We start from the raw sequence: 25,856 nt of genomic DNA on the forward strand, positions 1-25,856 counted from the left end.
ATTGCCTCAGCCATTGCCTTGAGTCAGCAATTCTCAATACCTGGTTGGAGTGGAGAGTTAAGGGGAATTGACTGATATTTTAATATTAATCAGAAGAGATGTAGAATAAAAGATGAAGAAATTTGTCTATGGCTATAAGGAGAGATTCTGAAAATTTATATATATCCACTGGAGAGTCTGACATATGTGCAACATATATTGCTGAGGGAAAAATACTAAGAGATTAAAGCTGCCAACCTTGTTGTGTAGTTTATGTACACATGAGTATGTTACAGCCATTTGGATTTGGAAAAAAAATCAATGAACACTTCATCCCCTGCCTCCCACCCCACTATGCTCTGTCATAGGGCATACAGGCAAGGATATACATACCTCTGTTATGGCGTGCACCAACACCCACCCCCCTGCCCCCACCGAAGGGAGTCTGAGTCTTTATACCCAGATGATACAATTATGTCTTGTTTGTCTTTGGCTGTCTCCTACGAATACCATACCATGCGTAGCAAGGAATCAATATATTCACTGAGTGCTTAGCACTGTAGCAGGCACTGGTAATAGATAAATCAAATATAAGAATATTCATGGCAGTCTAGAATCCGGTGAAAGAAAAAATATATACGTTCATTAATTACCAAGTGCTGAGTTAATAGAAGTTTCTATAATACAAGGTATAGAGGTACTACAGAGGGAAGTGATTAGTTATGGGGTGATCAGGAAGCACACATAGAAAAATTACTCTTGGGTGGTTTTGAAACATTTATAAATACTCGGAAAGTGAGGGAGACAGTTACAGAAGGCACATGCGTAGACCCTGAGGATTAAAGGAGTAGGTGGGAGATTAAAAGTACTTGAGGGTATCAAAGATGTGTGCTCAATAGTTGACTTGCATGCAGTTAGGAATAATGTTGTATCACTTAAATAATAAATTCTGTTTAGAGGAAACAAAAGCAGAAGCTTTGAGAAGTGAAACACTAGGTATATTGACAATGGTGATTCACTTAACTATAATTTCATTTTTTCCCCTTTTTCTCCCTGCAGTTTTTCTGTTTCCCTGCTTCAGGGTTTACTCCTATGTTTTGTTTGTTTTTTTTTTTCCTCCTGTGACTTCTCCACTCCTTTAATAGTTTGGGTTAGGAAGGAAGAGATAGACAGACAGCTGGACAGGTAGACATGAAGGACACAGGGGTGTGTAGTGAGGCTGCCATGTCTGTCTTCTTGAGAGAGGTGGTCATTGCTTTTCACACTGTTTCCTTGGGTTTAAAAATTTCATTCTTCTATAGAAATGCAGGAATACAAAGACTTGTTAATAACTATATTAGACAAGAAGAAGACACGATTTCTCTGTATTCACCATGAGAGGTGATGTTCTGTAGTCATTAAGAATTGAGCCAACACTCCTGAGTTTGAATCCTGTCTCTTCTAACTAGTAGCGGTGTGACCTTGAGCACTTGACTTCCCAGGTGGCGCTAGTGGCAAAGAACCCACCTGCCAATACAGGAGACATGAGAGACCTGGGTTCAATCCCTGGGTTGGGAAGATCCCGTGGAGGAGGAAATGGCAAACCACACTAGTATTCTTGCCTGGAGAATACCAATGGACAGAGGAGTCTGACAGGCTACAGTCCATAGGGTTGCAAAGAGTCAGACACGACTGAAGTGACTAGCATGTACACATCAGTATTTACCTCACAAGTTTGTTAGCAAAAGAAAATGAGGCAATTCGTATAAAGTACCTAGAACAGTGCCTGAAATTGTAAAAAGACTCACATGTTTGCTATTATCATCATTATCACTGACTGGAATTTTATCTCCAAATCTAGTATCTTTATCTCTTTGTTTTTATATTTGATTCCACAGACTCAAAAGTGGTTTTCCCTGTAGTTCTTCTAGATGGCCTGGAACTTTCTGTTAATGTGTTCTGTAGCCAATTTCTGTAAATATGATACTGAAGGGCATATAAAGATTCAACCTATGAGTGTGTAAAGCCACATAGAGCAGACAGCTGGCTTGACTTTCCAAGTATTTCATAATCTGAAACTTTCATAACAGGTTATCTTTATCCCTACCCTATTGTTTACTCTTTCCTCTTAAACATCCTTGATAGCAATAATAATGTTTCAGGATCACTTTCTTCCCTTAGCAACTTTTGAGAACATTACCCACCCTATGTACATTTATTTTAAAATAGTGAGCACATACACCTGCCTTAATATATTATATGCATTATGACCTTAAAATATAAATTTAAATGAATGAGATAAAAATAAACAATAATTTTCCTTGTTCAATGAGTCATATGTACAAAACTCATTTGGGACAAGTCACTGGTACAGGCTGTATATTCCCACCCAGTGATGCAGGGTGCATCGCTCAGTGAGTTGGTTCCTTCTAGTGGACAGTTCTAAGTTGTTTGGAAGTTTTTCCTCTTCAGTTCAGTCACTCACTTCTGTCTGACTGTTTGTGACACCATGGACTGCAGCACTCCAGGCTTCCCTGTCCTTCAACTCCCCAAGCTTGCTCAAACTCATGTCCATTGAGGTAGTCATGATGCCATCCAACCATTTCATCCCCTGTTGTCCCCTTCTCTTCCTGCCTTCAATCTTTCCCAGAATCAGGGTCTTTTCCAATGAGTCAGTTGTTCACATCAGGTGGCCAAAGTATTCGGACTTCAGCATCAGTCCTTCCAATGAACATTCAGGACTGATTTCCTTTAGGATGGACTGGTTGGATCTCCTTGCAGTCCAAGGGAGTCTCAAGAGTCTTCTCCAACACCACAGGTCAAAAGCATCAATTCTTTGGTGCTCAGCTTTCTTTATGGTCCAACTCTCACATCTACACATGACTACTGGAAAAACCATTGCTTTGACTAGATGGATCTTTGTTGGTAAAATAATGTCTCTGCTTTTCAATATGCTTTCTAGGTTTGTCATAGCTTTTCTTCCAAGGAGCAAGTGTCTTTTAATTTCATGGCTGCAGTGACCATCTGCAGTGATTTTGGAGCCCAAGAAAATAAAGTCTCTCACTGTTTCCATTGTTTGCCCATCTATTTGCCATGAAGTGATTGAACTGGATGCCGTGATCTCAGTTTTTTGAATGTTAAATTCTAAGCTAGGTTTTTCACTCCTCTCTCACTTCCCTCAAGAGGTTCTTCAGTTCTTCTTCACTTTCTGCCATAAGGGTGGTGTCATCTGCATATCTGAGGTTATTGATATTTCTCCCAGCAGTCTTGATTCCAGCTTGTGCTTCATCCAGCCTGGCATTTCACATGATGTGAAATGCATATAAGTTGAATAAGCAGAGTGACAATATCCAGCCTTGATGTACTCCTTTCTCAATTTGGAACCAGTCCGTTGTTCCATGTCCAGTTCTAAATGTTGCTCCTTGACCTGCATACAGATTTTTCAGGAGGCAGATCAGGTGGTCTGGTATTCCCATCTCTGGAATTTTCCAGTTTGTTGTGATCCACACAAATGTTTTTCCTCTTACAGATTTAAAAAAAAAAATTCTAGAGTTAATAGCCACTTACCATAAGTAGGCCTCGAGCTTTATGCTTTTTAGGCACACTATTTCTATTTTCATAATATCTGAAAGCTAGATGCTATTTTCCCCCAATTACAGATATAGATATTAAAGTAAAGAGAAACAGTTTTCCCAGTAGGTGATCAACCCTTGTAGCTGCATTTCCATTTTCTGGATATGATATGAAATGAAATGGAAAGCTTACCGCTCTCTTTGGACTCTAGCTTCTGTGTGACCTTTATAAGCCCCTGCACAATGCCATGTACATTCAGCTTTAGCTTTTGTCCAGACTGTCCCAGTTCCTGAGATGTCGTCTTTCCTTTCTTCTCCCTCCACTGTCTCTTTCCATCCCTTTGGTATGAGTCAATCCCTGAATTCCTCTGTTACATCCTTGTGTATCTCTTCCACATGGTGCTCTGCTGCTTGGGTGCAGTTGAAACATGTGATGTCTATAGCACATCCTTCTGATTTTAATATGAAATTTATGGTCATTGCATGCTTACATGGCTTAAAATTAGTTTACAAGTTGGTTTCTGGTGTGGCTCCTGCCTTATAATTCTGTGTTCCCCCTACACTAGGCAGAGTTTCAAGCACATCATAGACTGTCACTCATATATTTAGGTACTATTTTCTATCTTCTGTTTTGCAGGCATGAAAGTTAAGCAAAATATGGGAAAGTAAATGATGAAGAATCACAGAAGGAAAAGGTTCTATTCGTTTCCAGCTCTTCTCTTAGTTGATATCTATGTGTATTCCTTCCCCCTTATGATCAGTCTTAATCATCTTGGTTTCCATATCTAGTGCTATGGATCCCTTGTTCAGGTGACATTCTAGTTTTTTAACTTCTTGTGCAGCATTTCTTATTACTTGTCAGACCTTTATCATGTATGCATTTTCTTGGTAACCATTTATTCAGTATCCATATCAGTTATAAATTACTCATTATAGAGGTGGGGGGGGGTCCCTGAGACTTAGGGTAATCTCTTATTAAAGCACTAAGAAAGAAATATGTCTTGATCTGAGCCCTATCAGTAAGTGGAAGAGAAGGATAGGAATATTTGTTATGAAGTTCTAAATTAGAATGGATTTCTCGAGGAAAGGCTTTGGTTCAAGGCTTGAAGTATTCAGAAGATAAGAATAGGTACGGGTTAGATTGTGGGGCTTTCCTGGTGGCTCAGACAGTAAAGAATCAGACCTATTTTGGGATTTTTGTAGTTTTTTTCCATGCAAAATATTAAAAGTAAAGTGGTGCAGTAAAATAGTTAAGTAAGTTAAAGTGACCTAGTAGCAAAGATGGATTAAGTAAGACTGACCGCAAATCCATAAGCTCTTCTGGCATATCATTTGGTTCTTCAACAAAATCCATTCCTTCTTTTGAAGTTGTTGATTTTGATAGTTTTGTGTTGGGCATGGGTGATCATTTTCCAAGATTGACTTAAACAGTTTCAGTTTGAAAACTGAAGTGAAATTTATTTCAACCTATAGTTGAATAATTGTTCTTGTTTCTGTTCACTTCTCACACTTTCACATATAAAAATCTTATATTTTAAAAAAAGTCCTTAGAGCAGATATAAGGGGAGATGGAGCCATAGCATGACCAGATTACTTTTACAAAATTAAATTGCTAGATATGCAGACAGTTAGAATCCAGTTCTTCTGCCTCCCAGTTGAGGAATTTAAAGTGCCTTTTAAGTTTTCAAGGAGAGTCAGTAGTCAGTTTAAACTCAGCCAGAGGTGGCATGAAGGAGGTTCTACAACACACAAAGAAATAGGTTTTAGGGACATTAAAGTAGTTTCTGCATCTATCTGTTCTGGGTGGAATGGATGAGTCTCTTTATATGAGTAAACTGGAAAAAAAATGTGGTTGGTTCGCATTCTGGGGCTTGCATGACAATAAAGGAGGATTGCTACTAACAAAGAAATGGCCTTCATCCATCACCAGCGGAGTGAAGGCCACCTTTCTCCTCCATCTCACTAATGGTGGTTACCATGGTGTTTCAGCAGATGCAGTGAGATTACTAGGTGATTAGGGATAGCTTTGTTCCTTCACCTTTCTGAAATTTTGAAAGGTCAAATGAGGAGATTGATAATTCACGGTGGTAGGATATATATTTGGTGACGAATATTTAGCTTTTGAAAGCAGAGATTCTTTATCCGCCATGCTCATTAGTCTCTGCCTTGCCCAAAACTCTTAAATCATGCTTTTACAGAAAAGTTTGTTTCAAGACAAGAGGTCTCTGTAATGAAGGTCATCTGCTACCAGACTCCAATATCTGCTAAAGCTCTCTGATGATAGTCAGAGTGGATTCCTTTGACTTGCTTCAATTTGTCTAACATATAGCAGCAATATTTCTGGTGTAATGATCAGATATAAACACACCTTGTAAAGATTTCTGAAGGAATTAGACTGGGAGGCATCAACTTTGGAGCGTTATAATCACTGTGTTAAGGTGAGAGTTGCTGCAGGCTAGAGTAATATGGCCTTTCATGTCAACTTGCGTTCCCCTTGAGCTATGGTCCTTGACCATTGCATAGCATGATCATATTATGGGGTCAATTACCATCACATATTAGCCAAGACTGTTAGCAGCTATGTCAGACTGATTCTGTTTGTGAAAGTTCATTATTTACGTACTCCAAATTTCTTTTTTTAAAAAAGGTACATTCAGTAACTATTCATTGAATAATTATCACATGCAAGGCACTGTATCAGACATTCTGGGACATAGAACAATGTATAGTAACCTTAAAGATTAGGCTTAAACATTGCCCCCTGGTTGGAACATTCCTTAATATTCAAATTCACATACGTTGATTAGTTCCTGTAGCATACAACTTACAACTTTATTGCAGACAAGCTTCATTTCTTTTTCTCATGTTGTTCTTAGTAATTTTCACCCCTGTTTTTTTCCCTAGGTGGTTTGAGGAAAGCGTCTGCATTAGAGATTTCTGTGCTTTGACTGAGCATGTGAACATAATGATTGACATAAACATGATCCTTCTCTAGTAAGAGAGATCAACATCTACCATCTGTGAATGGTAGAGTTGTATTATATACAGATTTAGTTTACATCGTCAGAGGAACTCTAATTCTGAATATACATAAATGTTTGAGTCACAAAGCAATGTGGATTTGAAGTAAGAAAGTGAACTCATGATGGCAACCTCTTTTCTTCAGTTTGAGGGTTTTTTATATTAATGGAAATATAATACTTTTTATTAACAGAAGGTCTGTGTCTTCCCCAATGGCTCACTGGTAAAAAGTCTGCCTGCAGTGCAGACGCGAGTTCAATGCCTGGGGCAGGAAGATACCCTCGAGGAGGAAAGGGCAACCCACTCCAGTGTGCTTGCCTGGAAAATCCCATGGACAGAGGAGCCTGGTGGGCCATAGACAATGGGGTCGCAAAGACTTGAACATGACTGAGAATTCATGCTAGCAATAGATTATAGCTGAGTTGTGACTGATACATTGTATCAAGAAGCTATAGTTGTTTAGGATATATCTAATACTTTTATATGTATTATGTCTTTTCTTTTTTACTTTTAATACATAAAATTAGGATATATTTTATTCTTACATAATTTAACAACTCTTACGTGGCATTGGCGGTAAAGAACCTGCCTGCCAGTGCAGGCGATGTAAGAGACCTGGGTTTGATCCCTGTGTCAGGAAGATCCCCTGGAGGAGGGCATGGCGACCCACTCCAGTGTTCTTGCCTGGATAATCCCATGGACAGAGAAACCTGGCGGGCTACCGTCCATAGCGTCAGGAAGAGTCAGACTCAACTGAAGTGACTTAGCACACACACATGCATGTGGCTTATTTTTTGTGTGTGACTTGTGTATCAGAGCTCCAGTAACTTTGAGTTTAAGAACCATTTTGAAAATGGATGTTTGATCCTCATGACAAATATTTTAATATGTATTTCCATTTTTGGTGAGAACTGACTTTATTCATAAGCTGTTATTTTTATTGCGCGAAATCAGTAGATTTCTGAAGACGTAATATAAATTTCATGCAGTGTTCAGTTTTACTTTTTCTTGTTTTCCTTTTTCTCTCTGGTAGCCAGGTGGGAAATAAAAAATCTCATCTCATGAACTCAGATACCATTAAAAAAAAAAAAAAAAGAGTAAGCCCATATCTGCTTGAGATTCCCACAGTTTCACTATTACAGGAATTGGATTACAAATATCTGCAACAAAAAGAAAAAAATAGCTTGTTTACTTCACAGGTTCAAATCCTTAAAAATAAAACCTAGGAACAAGGTGTAGAGACTTTTCTGTAGTTCTAAGGAGGGAAGACACATGTAAGTTACTGTCTATAAGAATAGCAATAAAACCATTTTTTAAAGAATAGCATTTCATTCAATTTCAAAGAAATTCTGTCATTGTATTTTTCCTTGTTGTAGCTAACTTATTTTGATTCAGACAGAAAGATGTCTTGGCTAGAAATAATAAATATTTATCAGATATCGTTTATTTCCACAGAATAACTGCGGGCTGAAATAGTCCATTGCTTACAGCAATATAATTTTTGGTTAGTGTTAGAGACTCTTGTAGAGATGATTAAAAATAATCACTTCAAAAAAAGGAATAAGGCAGAAACTGTTAATATTTTGATGTATTACATATATACAAACAAAATTATATTCAAACTGAATTTATGGAATATACTGAAAATTCACTGAACATATTTATATTTAACAGTTATTATACAAATATTTATTGAAAACCTACTATAGAGTAGGTATGTTATGACTGCTTGGCAAAAGGAATAATCCTACTGTTACATAAATTTCGTTTAAATTATTATATGTCTGAGTTTAATAGGATTATATTCAAATAATTTAAACATATTGTAATCATGTTTTTGAGAACAAATTTTCCTAATCAAAGATCGTGAAATTAGATGCAATAATCTCAATGCTGCTGCTAAGTCACTTCAGTCGTGTCCGACTTTGTGCGACCCCATAGACGGCAGCCCCCCAGACTCTCCCATCCCTGGGATTCTCCAGGCAAGAACATTGGACTGGGTTGCCATTTCCTTCTCCAATGCATGAAAGTGAAAAGTGAACATGAAGTCGCTCAGTTGTGTCCGACTCTTAGTGACCCCCATGGACTGCAGCCTACCAGGCTCCTCTGTCCATGGGACTTTCCAGGCAAGAGTACTGGAGTGGGTCGCCAGTGCCTTCTCCAAATAATCTCAATATATACATCTTAAAGCTTAGGAATATATTTATTTAAATAGACATTCTTTCAATCAGATTCTTCAATTAAATAAACAGTCTCCATTTCTTTCACTTGGATCACAGTTCTTCTGTCTAAGAGGGTGCCATCAAAAAACAGGTGATATAGGATAGCATTGTCTCACACAAAGTATTTCAGTTGACATAGTTACTCAGTCTTCAAAAAAATTCCATAAGGCCAGTTGTTTTGGGGGCACAAGCTTAGTGAATCCTGTGTCCACCAACTGCCTTATTTATTTCATTATAAATTGAGCTTTTGTAGTCAGAAGTAGTATTGTTTGGTTTAACCTGATGATGACTAGACATTCAGTAAGTCGACAGATGGCATTCTTGGCAAAGCATGGCAAACAGACAAGTTATATCCAGATCTAGAATAAGTGCTTATTCCAGTAAGGAAAAATCCGCTATGGAAAAGGGGTCCAAAATAATCAGCTTGCTGCCAAGTGGCTCTCTGCCTCCTCAGGATATGGTAAGCCGTAAGGGGCTCAGAGATAGCTGCTGGTGCTGCAAAAGTAGGTGCCCAGTAGTGATGACAGTCAAGTCGGCATTGGGGAGGGCAATTGTCCATATGTTGAGGCTAGTCAAAGTCTCCTTAGGCCACCATGGCTGGTTTTTAAATGCGACTCTTGACTCTTCTGGGACTGGGGAGAAAAGAATGATTAGCATCCACAAGTTAGAACAACTTGTCCCCTGAATTATTGAGACCTTCTCCTCACTGTTGCTGGACATTTGCATAGGACAAAAATACTCTCAAATTCTCAGTTAAATCTGAGAGGTTTTACCAAATCTCTTTGTCCCAGACCATTTGGTCAAACCACTGTTCAGTGTACTACTTCCTAGGCACTCTCTCCTCCTAGAACAAGTGGACCACAATATGTACCCTGGTAGTTTTGCCCACTAGTAGGATTATCATACTCTTTGTCTACAAGGGCCACCTCAGGCAGGGCCATAAGGCCACACAGTTTATTTTAAACTGATGCCATCATATTGAGCAGAGCTCTCTGTGAATCAGAAAATGTTTCCTCTGTGATCAAATAGTCACAGCCCCCACCCTTTCCATGTGGTCGTAGGAGTGGCTTGAAGAAGTGATGACAGAGTAGGTAATGGCACCCTGGCCGTGGAGACCCCCCTCAAGCAAACTTCTCATGACTTTAGGAACTGCAGTTTCTGATGCAACATTGAGTATACCTGACTTAACAACCTGAATGTTCAGCGTGTATTGGGCAGCTCAGGGTGAAGCATGCCCTGATGTGTTATGGTTAGGTGTTCAGTCTCTACTGGAGATCAACATAAAGCTAAGAGATAAATCTATAGTCAGAGGGCATAATTCCTCCTTAACACCTGAGCTGTAGATTTCTTAGTGGGACTTAATTTCCACAAAGCCATCTGAGCTGTCTTAGATTCTCTAAGCACCATGGTCATAGGGGCTGAGAGAAAGATATGCTTGAACTGCAGTCTGGGCTAACGGGAGAACCACCCTCAACTGGGGCCTTAATAAGTGACTTCCAATAGCACATAAAACAGGCTTCATGAGGATGTTTTCCTTAAAATTCAGTATAACCAGACAAGTGTCATCTTTCTCACAGGAGTTAGAATTGCAAGATGTGGCAACTTTAACGGCCCTCAGGCTACTATATTCTGAAAATTCATGGGGGTAGCTGATTTCTGAAATTTTCTGAGGTTGTTCTCACAGCTACTAGTACCCACCTATTACCATGGCATCTAAAATACTGACCTCTGTCTGTGTATCAGGACCTCGATCTGTGATGACATCGGTACAAGAAATCCCCTACATATGAATGAGGTCCACTCCGAGAGCACATTCTAACTCCAGTTTGTAAGTCCAACAAAGTTAGCCTAGGTACCCAACTAACTCAATTGGCTGTATAGTACTGTACTTAATAGGTTTATAATGCATTTGGCACAAATACGTAACAAGCAGGCAAAAATAAAGAAAAAAATTTAATCTTACAGTATACTCACTTGAAAAGTACAATACAACAGCTGACTTACAGGGGCTGCATTGTGTGAATAGGAAAGATTTGCTGTTCAGAGGACAGCATGACATTCTGTGAGATGGTGAAATCAAAGTAACATTAACTTTGTAATATTAGCCCAGTTATAAGACAGTGAAGGTATACTATTTCTCTACCTTAGAGAAATAGTTCTTCTCACATTCTCTACTGACTGGGATAGCAAAAATAAAAGAAATGTCGGATCAGTATTTATGAACCAGCAGGCAAGCAGAAGCAGGGCTTATTTGCTCCCCAAATGAAACCAAATTTTCGGGAACTGCTACAATGGGAGAAATTGCCTGATTAAATATGTATGATTTTTGCCATTTATAAGGTTCATTCATTTGGGAGCCAGTGTGGAGATGTTTTCTAGTTACCAAGTATATATCTGTTCCAACTATACACACTGGAACCAGATAAAGAATGTAAAAGTGAGGTGAAAGATTATGTACTTTTAGAATGGCTGAAATGATTTTTCTAGTTCTGGAGGTTCTTCCAGAACCTTTTTACTCCCCCATCAAGAGGTAAAGTCAGTACTTCTGCCCCTTGAATGTAGTGAGATATTTGTAACTGCTTTGACTAATAGAGGGTTTCCTTGGTAGCTCAGCTGGTAAAGAATCTGCTTGTAATTCAGGAGACCCTAGTTTGATTCCTGGGTTGGCAAGATCTGTTGGAGAAGGGATATGCTACCTACTCCAGTATTCTTGAGTTTACCTGGTGGCTCAGCTGGTAAAGAATCTGCCTGCAATGCAGGAAACCTGGATTCGATCCCTGGGTTGGGAAGATCCCCTGGAGAATGGAATGGCTACCCACTCCAGTATTCTGGCCTAGAGAATTCCATGGACTACAGTCCATGGGGTTGTAAAGAGTTGGACAGGACTGAGAGACTTTTGATTCACTTCACTTGACTAATAGACTATGGGGAAAATGATACTGCCTATTTCCCAGGCTATATTAGAAATGCAGCTGAAACTTCCTCCTGGCTTGCTCTCTTTCTTGAGATGCTTGTGGTGATTAGAACACAACCACCATGAGTGAGGAAGTCCGGGCTATATCCAGTGGCTACTTGTTTGTGCTCTGAAGGACAGCACCAGTTAAGACTTAAAAGTGCTCTGGCCAACAGCCAGCGTCAACTACCAGATATGAGCAAATGAATCTACAGATGACTCTACCTCCTAGCATGGAAGTTGATGGTAAATAGAGCAGAGATGAACCTTCACTGCCAAATCTAAGTAGCAAATTTATGAGCACAGTGTAATCATTGCTGAAAGTCACTGAAGAGATTAGTTCTGTCAGTTCAGGTGGTCTCTGATTACAATTCTGTTTTTTTTTTGGAACACCATTCTTACCAGTAGAAGATAATATCCTGTTACTTTCAGGGATTGTGAGATTAAAGCTAGTATCTAATCATTTTTGAAATATCTTGTGATGTTCCTCTCCTCTGTGCATATTTAGCTTTGTGACTAACTGTGGGACCTCTGGGGGAAGCCATTAAGGAAGATTTACAATGGACACTTTTGAGGTCCTTATACCATATATACTCCAGTTATACACACTTTCTGAGGAAAGACATGCCAGGTCTGTGAACCAATTCAAGTGAACTGCCCAACTACTTAGGTCCTAAGAAACCAGTGATCAGACATCCATCATGAAAGATCCCCATGGGCCAGATCATCCTGATCACCTTGCTAATGCAGCTGTTTCACATAGCTGTTTATATCCCCTCTTCTGTTTCTAAGTCATTGCTTTTTGCCACCCAAGGGGTTCAGCATCATCTTTGAAATAGAGAGCCCATTTCAAAAGTACCATATCCGCACATATTTCTGGCCAACAGAGAATAGCTACCTTCATACTTTTAAGATATATTGATGCTCTGAGAGGCAATGCTACTGTCAGTGATTTTGCGAAGGGCTTTTCTAATGGACTCTCTTAAGGGACCTGCTTTGGAGTCCTTGGCAGTATCAGGGGAATGGATTTCAGGCTACCCATTAAAAACCACTTTGATTTTTGTAGCTTCTCAGGATGTTGGGTTCCTTAGTATGCATTACTAAGGAATAGGTTCCTTAGTTTGCATTATTAGTCTTAGTCTTCTTTGGTGCATTACACCTATAATTCCCTACCCTCTAACTTTATTTACTACCACAAATTCAGGTCAGCCAGCTTGGCAGATGTTTAGACCAATTTTCAGCTGTTTATATAGATGAAATCTCTTCAAAATTTACTTGTAATGAGAAACTAGATTATTTTCAAGTAATTTCTGTTCCTTCTTAGTGTAATATCTGAATCTATATTCATATATATATGTGTGTGTGTATATATATATATATATATATATATATATACTTGAGGATTCTACTAATATAAATGAGCAAATTTTACATTTTTTGATGGGATGATGTTTTACCACCTGAAGTTGAGTATGTAAGATGCTCCCACCCCCCATTCTCTACCCCAGTAGAGGAAGCAGAATTTAACTCTTGTCTTGGGTCTGTGGATATGAGGACCCAGGAGAATGGCTGCCTTTCACAAGGCAAGGGTCTAGTCTAGGGCATTGACAGGTGTTTATATAGGGAAGGACTGCCCAGCAAAGGGAAGAGAAACCTGCTTCCACTTTGAGGGAGGCTTAGTTTGGGGAATTCAGAGTGCTCAGAGGCATTTGAATCCTCATGTGTCTCTGTTTCAATTTTCAGGGTTCTACTCTTTCCCTATTAGTGGTCTGAATTTTACCACAGAGATCTGGCAAGGACATCCATTCTGATGCTCTCATTTGACAGAATTTAATTATTTGCTTATCTCCGCCCTGTGACTCAATAGTGTACACTCAGTGATAAAGTGTAGTCACACTACTAGATGTGATTACACTTCTAAGAGACTAGATTTCTCTTAGTCTAGTCATAGAAAATTCCTGGTTCTCTCGCTGTACTTTGAGCTGTGAATTTGGGATTTTGAGTATATGATACCCTTTTTGGCAATTCTTGAGTCTAATTAGGAGACAGTTGACTCTCTAGGGTTTGTTTGACTCTTTAGGTCCTTCACACTGTTCTTTGGCAGTGGCTGCTCTGCAGCTAGCCTGCAATTAGCTCTTTATTCCCAGAAACCATAGGCGATAACCTAATTAAATGCTCAATCACTGTATTTCATGAGCTAGACCTTTACTAACTCCAAATTCAACCTGTCCATATAACCCATCTCAGAGTTCTGTTTTCTTAAGTACATGGTTTCTTCAGCCATGTCTGCAACTAATGCCATATCTGTCAGCACGTTGGTTGGAAATAAAGAAAGCTGCTTAGCTTGTTTAAACAGAAAAGGAATTTGTTAAAATACATTAGGTAGATTATATAATCTTTGGGAATGTTATAGATGTAGGCTTTGAAGCTACACAGCCTGAGAAAATGTACAAACAGTTCCCTGAGTTCTGCCTCAGCAAATAGACCACTGCTGTGGTCATTGGGAGACAGAGCTGCAGATTGCATTGTAGACATTAGGCATGAACAGCAGAAACCCTGTTCATGCTGCTTCCTAAAGCCTGAATTTTCTCTCACTATTCTGAGCAGAAGACAGATTCCTCCTCATGGCTGTATCCTCATGTGGCTCATTTCCATACTGAAGTTTCTGGTGGCTGTTCCTGATTGGCCTAGATTAAGTCACATGCCAGTGTCCTGTCTGTAAAGGTGGCAGAGAAATGAGTTCTAATTTCTAACTTTGAGAGTGAGAGGAAGGGGTTAATTGTCTAAGATTGATTTCCTGGGGGCTGGTATCCCAGAAAGGGAGTTGACCTCATTCCTAGCAAATGATTTAGGAACTGAACATTTTTCCTCAAAACTGGCAACAGCCCATTGCTTGAGGTAATCATCTTAGGGAGAGTGCTGAGATAGTAAGTGAGTCAGGTCTGTGAGCCTGGATAATTCTGTGGACTTTAGGTTTGATCTTGATTATGCCAGGGGATGGGTTGATGCCCCTGCTGGTGCTAGCTTACATGCCTATGGTCCAAGTAACAAGAACCTTCCTTGAAAGTTTGATGTTTGTCCTTGCTAAATCCTAGTAAACTACCCTCAAATATAAAGAATAATGGGAAACAGATTTCCTACTGTCTTTGTGAGTCTTGGGCTTCCCTGGTGGCTCAGAGGTTAAAGACCTGTAATGTGGGAGACCTGGGTTTGATCCCTGGGTTGGGAAGATCCCCTGGAGAAGGAAATGGCAACCCACTCCAGTATTCTTGCCTGGAGAATCCCAGGGATGGAGGAGCCTGGTGGGCTATAGTCCACAGGTTCGCAAAGAGTTGGACATGACTGAGTGACTTCACTTTACTTTTGTGAGTCTTACTAAAAATGCTGTCCTAGAAGGTATAATGTCTTTGATTTTTGATCATTTGCCTCTGGTTTCTGTACAGGTTGACAAGGTTCATTACTGCTATAGAAAGATGACCAGCAGCACCAGGCTTAATAACTTTCCACTGCATATAAATAAACCAATCTATAATTCAATTTTATTTCTTTATATTGAGACAAATGTTAATTTTAATTATAAATAGTTTTCTAGGGTTATGAGATTTTCATAAGTGGTTATTGAGATTCTTGATACCTTGCAACTTTTACTGCAAAATTTAGAAGATAAAAGGACAGAGAAAAAATACACTAAAGAGAAAAAAATAAAGGTTCTCTGGTTCACGTTCAGTGTTGTTCAGCCTCATTTTTGCAGGAGACGGATCAATCTGTCATCAATCATTGTACAGAAATTTGTTATAAGAACCTTGACTATGGCTGAGAGACATAGTAGCCATGTTGCACTGTCTCCTTTACAAAATGGGATGACCCTGGCTATGGCACTATAGTCTCTGTTATTTTAGCACTCCATGTATCTGTCTATATAGATTTAGATGCATTTGCCAGTCCAATTTGGTGTTCAAGCTTTTGTGATTTGCTGTGGTGGAGTGAAACAAAGAAGAAATAGAGACAGAAGCAGAAATGTTTGTGAGTGGTTCAAATGATGGATTTCTCAGTGGAGCAATTTGAACTGGTGGCTGTGGGTTGAATGTTAGTGTTCAAATGTCCTCAGTATTACCAGCTTGTGACTTAACACTTTTAATTACTTAACACTTAGATATAGTTCACATTCATATGACTATAGTCTGAATGTTGATTGCCTAAAGTCTGGGTTTGTACTTGATTCACATTCCCAAATACTTATGGGGATTCCTGGAGTAAATACTACATTTGATACTTATTAACAACATTCTTATGCTTTTAAAACTACTTTTATTGAGATTGAATTTAATCCTAAAAATATATGTAGCATATTATATATAAAAAATTTTAAATAGCATTATATTATGCATATAATTTTAGGCTTTTATGGTCAGCATTATTTTTAAAATGTGTTTATAATTTTATATCTAAAATTCATTTTTTACAGATCTGTAGTATTTCAGCAGCAGCATGGTTTGGGATGCTACAAATGTATATTCATTCTTCAGTTGATGTGAATTTAGATTGTTTCTGACTTCTACTGTCAAAAAAAAAACTGCTCTTAAAAATGTGTGTCTTAGGCAGGTTTCTTTCTTGAATATACAATTAAGAATGGAATTGCTGGGTCTTCAGCCTAGCAATTGTCACTTTTTTTCCTAAGATGTTTGCACCAAAATATGCTCATATCAGAGTATGAGATTACCTCTCATCCCGTGTTTCACATTTTTCAAGATTAGATTTAAAATTTTTTGCCCACCTGACTACCACTGAAGCTCAGTATTTTCCATATGTCTATTTAGTCATTTGAATTTCTTTTGTAAATCACTTTGCATAAAAACTTTTTCTTGGGCTGTTGTCTTTGTGTTATGATTTGCATAAATTCTTTATAGTCTATATTTTAATTTCGTTTCTGCTTATATGACTTAGAGCTATCTTTTCATAGTCTGTAGTATGTCTTTGCACTCTTTTAAAAATAGTAATATCTAGTTTTAGAATTTTTACTGTATGGATTGCTTAAGAAATCCACTTGCAAGACTTCTGGTTTAATGGTAAGGGCCTAAAGTCAGCTTTTACTCATTCTCCTGAAAAACATGTGGGATATTGTGAAATAAATACTTTCTCTACTTCATTCAGTGAAACTAGAACAAAAGTGAAGCACAGACCAAAATATAGATCAAAATAGAACCAAATAATGGTGAATATCAAGCCGGAGGTACAAGAAGAGGAAGAGAGCATATACTTGTGGTTACAAGCAGAAAATGCAAAGAAAATATTTCAAAGTGAGAAGCCTATCACAAAATGGAATATCTAAAGCTGTCTCTGTAGTGGTGGGAATTGTATGCAGAGATTAGGTTGAGAGTTTCCCTGTGACTAATTGTGACTGAAAAAGGAACAGCAAAGACTGACTATAGTTTTAAGACATAGTCTGTCAACAGTGATGGTAGAGAAGGTACACTGTAGTCTGGGAAGAGTTAAAGATTGAAAGAACATACACAAAACTGGGTCATAATGGAAATTCCAATCAAAAGGAAAGTGGGATCTGCCCTACACCATGAATTATATGCAGATAGCTTGAGAGGAAAAACTTGCCTCCTAAAATGGTGAGTTTAAAAAAAAAAAAAGATTTGTCACAGGATATAGTCAAAGATATAAGAAAAATGAGTAAAGAAACAGTAGCAACATTTGATGAATGAAAAGTATCACTCCCCAGAGATATACTACTACCAAGCTAATAGAAATTGTGGTCAAACACTTCTTAATTAAACAATTGCATATATGAAATAGCTGAGTCTATGAAATGAGAGATTTAGGTACATATGAAAGAAAGTGATTATGAGACAAAAGACAAAATTTTAGTTGGCAGAAATCAAGTGAAAGGAAAGAAATCAAATAATTACAGAAATAGAAAAATTAGAAGCAGTATGTTTGGAAGAGAACACAGAGGATAGGAATAAAAGGGTAAGAACAATAGAAAACTAGGATACAATTGAGATAGAAAATGATGGATATTGAAGATAAGGAAAGGGAATCAGAAACACATGTTTCTCAAAGAAGAGAAATAAGGCAAAACAACCGTTTACTAAAACTTTCTAGAAATAAATGATGATCTTAACTTACAATTTAGAAGGACATGCTATGTCTCAGGAAAAACTGATAAAAACAATATCTACAATAACAATTTAATAAACAACTGAGTACATACATTTTTATTCAAAATTTATTTTTCTATAGGCAAACAATTATTTAAAAAACAAGATTGAAGAAAAGACTGATTTACATTAATTTCAACAAAAGCAAAAATAAAATAGTTAGGAATATATTTAATAAGTGTGTAGGATCTAGATGAAGACAATTTTTAAATTCTCTGGAAGGAGCCATAATGACAGAATTAACATAAAATAGGAACATCCAAAATCATAAGGACTAGTTCTCCAGAGGTAATCTATATATTTTATGCAATCTATAGTTAAAATGAAGACAACAAAACTGTAACCAGCTAATAATAACATTAATGTAAAATATTCAAGATTTATAATAAAGTACTAGAGAGGAATAATGAGAGGGAACTAGGTCTGCTAGATGTTTATATAAAATTGGCATATGAGTAGAGACAGATAGATGGGATCAAATTAAATATATCAGAAGTAGAATCAAATACATACCACTACTTATTTCATAATTAAAGTAACATTTCAAAACACCACGGATAAAAGAGTGATGTCAGTACAAGTTTGGGAACAAGTTAAAAAAAATTTGGTTAACTTGACCAAGCTATGGGAATGTTAAGGAGTAATAGATGAAGAAAATGTTTCTAAGTACCTCATTAAACTCAGAAAATACAAAAGTGATAAATTAGACTACATAAAACATAAAAATTCAGCATAAGGAAGCCCCCATAAATCAAAACCAAAGAATAAACAGGAAAAATACTTGAAATTCATTTAGCGAAATGATGAGTGTGCCAACTTTCTCAATAAATAAGCATCACTGTGCATTGATAAGAAAATGACACCATAGGAAAATGAAGAATAAACACAGAATACCTAAAAAAGAAAACATGAAATGTTCTTAAATGCAATAGATGGTCAACCCAATAAATATGAGAAGCCTTTGACATATAGCAAAGTGTTTGATAGTATTCAGTTGGTGAGAATGTGAGAAAACAAACTCATATTATGCTTAAAGAAGTGTGAATTCCATCCCTACAGACTCTGTCTAAAGGGATAGTTAAAATATTTATCAAAAGTATCATGATTATATATCTATATTCACCTGCATACAAAAAGATTGGCAACAGACCGAATCCCATCAGTAGTGGAGTGGTTAAATACATGTAAATATGTCTACATAATAAAGTAGTGTGTAAGAATTTTTTCATCTTTGAGGCAGAATTGACAAATAAAATTTTAAGATTTAGAGTGTACATCACATTGATTTTATATACATATGCATTGTGAAATGCATCTAATCTAATTAGTCCAACCATCTTTCTTATAAATTTGTTGAGAATATTTAAGTTCTACTCTTAGCCAATTTCAATTGTATAGTGTTAATCAGTGTTATCAACTTAGTCACCATGCTTTCCATTATATCATCAAATCTTATTCATTTTACAGCTGAAAGTTTGTACCATTTTACCAACCTCAACTTATTTCCCAACTCCCAGCCTCTGACAACCACTTTACTATTTTGCTTATGAGTTTGACTATTTCTTAAGGTTCCACATATAAGTGATATCATGTAATATTAGTCTTTCTCTGACTTATTTCACTTAACAGAACACCCTCAAATATCTCCATGTTGTTGAAAAAGGCAGAGTTTCCTTCTTTCTCATGACTGAATAAGATTTCATTGTGTATATATTCCATATCTCTATTTATTGACAGACACTTAGGTTGTTTTCTGTATCTTCACTGCCATTTTGAGTGCTATGTAGCTTTTAAAAACTGAGGAATAGATACAAAATAAGTAAAGTAATTCCTCATTTTTTAAAAAGGCTATCTGTAAGTTAAAATAGCAGCAATAATCTAACACAAGATAAGTAAGTCTTAAAGAAGAAAATAGCAAAGATACTGATATTAAAGTTTCACCCAGTGTGTATGCCCAGAAGTGGGATGCTGGGTCATATGGCAGTTCTATTTCCAGTTTTTTAAGAAATCTCCACACTGTTTTCCATAGTGGCTGTACTAGTTTGCATTCCCACCAACAGTGCAAGAGGGTTCCCTTTTCTCCACACCCTCTCCAGCATTTATTGCTTGTAGACTTTTGGATAGCAGCCATCCTGACTGGCGTGTAATGGTACCTCATTGCGGTTTTGATTTGCATTTCTCTAATAATGAGTGATGTTGAGCATCTTTTTATGTGTTTGTTAGCCATCTGCATGTCTTCTTTGGAGAAATGTCTGTTTAGTTCTTTGGCCCATTTTTTGATTGGGTCATTTATTTTTCTGGAATTGAGCTTCAGGAGTTGCTTGTATATTTTTGAGATTAATCCTTTGTCTGTTTCTTCATTTGCTATTATTTTCTCCCAATCTGAGGGCTGTCTTTTCACCTTACTTATAGTTTCCTTTGTAGTGCAAAAGCTTTTAAGTTTCATTAGGTCCCATTTGTTTAGTTTTGCTTTTATTTCCAATATTCTGGGAGGTGGGTCATAGAGGATCTTGCTTTGATTTATGTCGGAGAGTGTTTTGCCTATGTTCTCCTCTAGGAGTTTTATAGTTTCTGGTCTTACATTTAGATCTTTAATAGACACGTGCACCCCAATGTTCATCGCAGCACTGTTTATAATAGCCAGGACATGGAAGCAACCTAGATGCCCATCAGCAGATGAATGGATAAGGAAGCTGTGGTACATATACACCATGGAATATTACTCAGCCATTAAAAAGAATTCATTTGAACCAGTCCTAATGAGATGGATGAAGCTGGAGCCCCTTATACAGAGTGAAGTAAGCCAGAAAGATAAAGAACATTACAGCATACTAACACATATATATGGAATTTAGAAAGTTGATAACGATAACCCTATATGCAAAACAGAAAAAGAGACACAGAAATACAGAACAGACTTTTGAACTCTGTGGGAGAATGTGAGGGTGGGATATTTCAAAAGAACAGCATGTATACTATCTATGGTGAAACAGATCACCAGCCCAGGTGGGATGCACGAGACAAGTGCTCCGGCCTGGTGCACTGGGAAGACCCAGAGGAATCGGGTGGAGAGGGAGGTGGGAGGGGGGATCGGGATTGGGAATACATGTAAATCCATGGCTGATTCATATCAATGTATGACAAAACCCACTGGGAAAAAAAAATAATAATAATAAAAAAAAATAAAAAAAAAATAAATAAAGTTTCACCCAGTTTGTTCATCACCTACCTACCACATCCCACACTCAGCCTCTGTCAACCACAAATCTGTTCAGTGTATCTATGAATCAATGAATTTTTTTTCTTGATTTCACATATATTTGTCTTCTAGCTTCTTTCACTTAAGCATAATGCCCTCAAAGTCCATCCATGTTGTTGCAAATGGCATGATTTTCTTCTTTTTTACGGTAGAATAATATTCTGTTGAATGTATGTATATACACCATATTTTCCATATGTATTCACCCATCAATGATGAATTTCCATGTTTTGGCTATTGTAAATAATGCTGCAGTGAACTTGAGGTGCTTAAATCCTTTTCAAGTTAGTGTTTTCATTTTCTTTGGATAAATACTCAGAGGTAGAATTTCTCAATCCTCTTTTCCATAGTAGATGCATCAATTCACATCCCCACCAATGATGCACAAGGTTTCCCTTTTCACCACATCTTTGCCAAGGTTTGTTGTTTGTTGTGTTTTTGAAAACAACCATTTTGACAGGTGGGAGGTGACATCTCATTGTCATTTTGATTTGTATTTCTCTAATTAGTGTTGTTGAACAACCTTCTCATGTACCTGTGTTTTCTCAGAAAACATTTTAATGATAACTTCTCAGCTTCAGTCTTCTAGGACAAGGCAAGTCATAAAAATCAGTCCTCAAACTTAAACTGTGGTTACTAATTCTCTTTGGGGTCTCTCTCTCTCTTCTCTCCCTTTCCCTTTGTCCTTTCTTCCATTTTCTTTTTCACTCTTTTTTTCCTATTCTTCTTTTGTCCTTTCCCCCTCCACCTTCATTATTTCCTTTTCACTTGGAGCGCCAACATAGAAACTGACCCCCCAACAAAGAAACTTCTTTCTCATCCTTTGCTTGATGATAAATTTATTCTTCCCTAACCTTTCACTGAGTATGTAGCCCTTTGCATTCCTCACATAAAGTAAGCATTTTGATTCCCCACTTCCTTCTCTCCAAAGGCCATAGATTTGGTCATCTTCTTTCTCTGCAGTAATTACAGCCAAACCTTTCATTACTGCTTGAGGTCTAATGTCACTCTTGTGTTCAGCTTCTACTTAAATTTGGTGACTCTGGGGACTTTCCTTTCTCTTTTTGAGCTTTGCTAGTCAAAGCATATTTATTACACCTTAGCCAGTGTTTCCAGGTTTTTGATAGAGTGAGGTCTTAGGTTATCTAGTTTGCCATACAGTGAAAAATAGTTGTCAACATGATATCTTTGAAGTGAGCTAATGATGTTAGCTTTGAGTCTAACACTCTAGAATGTTAGTGTGATGTCTTTTTAAAACAGTTGTACTAAGTTACCCTTAATGTATTTTATTCAGCTGTGTTTTAACTTCATACTCCTTGGCATTGTGTTTATTTACTCACATTGTTTTGATCTCATATTTAAAGAATCTTGAGTTTTAGTTATGTGTTTTTAGTCTTTTGTTTTAATAATTTGATAAAACCATATAATATTCAAGCTATACAAATAACTTGATTCTTCTCTGGAAGCGTTGCTACACTGTATTAAACTTTAAGTTCAAGTTGCTGCCTTTTTCTCTTCTTGGAACTATTCATGTTCATACTTTTGCTTTATGCCAAAGTACAAGTTTTAATGAGAGAATCTTAATCTGAATTAGCCTAATGTTATTAATGTACTCAACTAGAGAGATTTACATAGGGTCAGTTAAAAAGAATAAAACTTATATCATGGTGCATAATTTGCAGCTTTTGATAGCACTGGAAAATAACATTAAATCAGTTCCTTATATATTTCTAAATTTATAACTGTGTTGTATAGTAAAGCTATTTGAATAAGGAAAAATTACTTTTAATATAAATTCAATGTGTAACAATAGCAAACTTACATTACACACTTACACTAACTGTATGTGGGCATTGTTTGAAGTATTCTACATATGTTCACGTATTTAGCACACATAACAGCTGCCCTGTGAAGCAGGTATTATTAATCTTCCAAATTTACAGTTGTGAACACTAAGAATGAAGTAAAGTAGCTTGGTCAAGGTCACCTCGCTGGTTAAAGTAGAACTGAGAGACTTATACTGTCTGTATCCACAGCCTAGCACCTTAACCACATTACATTCTTTCCTTTTCTCCTGTTGCAAAACATATCATCCATGATTTATATGATTTAGACTTTACTGGATATAATGTATTGAACGGGTATAGCCAATTTGAATTCTCAGCCTATTTTTGGAGAAAGCCTATATGTTTCCTATAGCAAATTCATGTTCAAACTTGTTATAAAATATCAACTTCCTTAATTCTTTAATGATATCCATATTTTCATTTTTCTAAGAGCTTGATAAAACTGTCTCAAAACATGAATTTTAGCTTGGCTTGTTTTTCTTGCTAAGTTTCTTCAAATTTCTTGGTTTGTTTGGATTTTATAAATCCTGCTACTTAGAAAATGTAGATCTAAGAATATATTTTAGATTTATGGGCTTAGTATTATAGACTTAGAATGAAGAGTAGAGATTATCTTGTATAGCTGTTTATTTTTAATTAGCAGATAAGGAAACTGAGGCCCAGAGAAATGGACTCTACATAACAGCTGGAAACCTCTGTCTTCTGGCTTTTAGCACAGTAGAGTCATCTTAAGCAGGTGTTACATTCTAAATTTGGTTAGTAAGGATAAAAAAGAAAAAGCTATCTTTTAAAATCCCCATAGGAAGGAATGTACTATTGATTTCTGTTCTTTTAACATGGAAACACTTGGTTGTTTCTTTCGGGGAATTCCAGTTTATTTAGTTGGCCAATGTTTTCCTTAGAATATGCTATCTATTCTTTTGTTAGAGTAGGGTATAACAAAGGGCCTGAAAATCTCAGTGGCTTAATGCAGTTGGTTTGATTTTGCTTGCATTTTGGTTCAATGTTGGGTTGGTGGCCCTATACCAAGTGATCTCTCAGGCGACCTAGATTGCTTCCATCTCGAGGTCGTATCATCTCACCATTTTGTGACTTCTAGGTCACTCTGGCATCGTTTTGGTAGAATGAGGAGAAAGAGCACAGATCATTAATGAGGTGTCAGGGAGTTGGGCCCAGAGTTGGCCTTTATCCCTTCCACTCATGTTGCATTGTCCAGCGATCAGGCACGTGGTTCTGCTTGCTCGCAGCAGGATTTAGGTATTGTGGTCTTATCATCTTTCCAGGAAGATATTTAAATGATTTGGTCAATTTGTAACATTATTTAAGCTAATGATTACATTTACAGACCATACTGTACAAAAACTAATTGTATTTTGTGCTTAAATGGTGAGTTGTGTCTGACTCTTGTGACCTCATGGACTGTATCCCACCAGACTCCTCTGTCCATCGGATTTCCCAGGCAACAATACTGGAATGAGTTGCAATTTCCTTCTCCAGGGGATCTTCCAGACCCAGAGATTGAACCCATGTCTTCTGTTTGGCAGGCGACTTCTTTACCATGAAGGTTACTTGGGAAGCCACCAAAACGTGCAGTGCTTCACGAATTTGCCTGTCATCCTTGTACAGGGGCCATGCTAATCTCTGTATCACTCCAGTTTTATAATATGTCCTTTTGGCACTTGAATAATCCTCTGCATTGTGAGATGTTCAGGCTTTTAAAGGTATGCAGAGATGACAGTCATTTTTTCCATCTTACACTCACTGCAAGGGGAATATTTATTATTACTCTTTGGATTCTTTCTGTTTTACTGAATAATTTCAGTAACTATTAAGGGAAGCATTGGCAACAAAAAGATGTTTTAATGGTATAAATCTGGTTTTTAAGAGGTTAACAGAACATAGTAGCAGAAGAGACACAAAATAAGCTAAAATACAATGTGACATGTCAAGGGGGTAGTGTTTTCTAAAGAGACTGATTAATGATAAGATCTAGTGGCTGTGCTTGCTTATTCATTCATGCTTTTACATGTGAAATTCTCTCTCGCTGAAAGGAAGATATTTATTAATTTAATTCATAATTACCCAGTGCTATTAGAAGTTAGAAGGAAAAAATTAAATAGGACATAATCCATGCAGAATCAATATAGAAATAAAACCCTTGTGGGGTGGAAGTAAAATCATTTGATGATAATTGTACCTTCCAAAAGCACAACTTTAATGATGAAATTGAAATGGATTAGACATAGAGAACTTTTAAAAGCAGAGATGATTAAAAACAGAGATTAGTAGCTATTACATGTTTCTCCCCAACCCCAACTGGACATAGAGAACTGAGGGTAGATATGCATACTTTAAATCTTGGTGCTTTGATCATGTCTAAAAAACCCTCAAAAAGATTCTGAGTTGAATTTTAAACTTAGGTCTAATGTAATAATTTAAGCATTCCTTTAGCAATCTTATATTACTATGTGCAAAGTGTAGCTGAAGTTAGATTTTAATTAGCCAGGTATAATAAATTACTATATTTCTGTACATATATATTTTGAATTTTACTTCTCTTTATACTTAACAACTATTGTTACTTTTATTGTATAAATGAAAAGACTATAGTTCAGAGTTCAAATGATGCATGGTTAGTCACAGAATCAAAAAGGAGAAAACCGGGATCAGATATTACACCTCTTAACTGTTAATCTAGTTCTCAGTCTTCTATCTACAGGTCTAAAATATGAGGAATTTCTATACTTTATCGCTGACTGCTCTCATTGGACAGTGAATTTATATGAGGGTACCTTTCTTATCATGACTATGCTTTGTAATGATGAACTCAGCTCCATATCAAATGGACCTTATCCAA

General features: G+C 37.0%; 1 pseudogene; it reads right to left on the reverse strand.

The window, feature by feature from the left end:
• Positions 1-24,580: 24,580 nt before the first annotated feature.
• On the reverse strand, positions 24,581-24,678 carry LOC133074280 (U6 spliceosomal RNA; annotated as a pseudogene).
• Between the last annotated feature and the right edge of the window lie 1,178 nt (positions 24,679-25,856).

Source organism: Dama dama, chromosome 19, assembly GCF_033118175.1.
Source record: "Dama dama isolate Ldn47 chromosome 19, ASM3311817v1, whole genome shotgun sequence".
Classification (NCBI taxonomy): domain Eukaryota; kingdom Metazoa; phylum Chordata; class Mammalia; order Artiodactyla; family Cervidae; genus Dama; species Dama dama.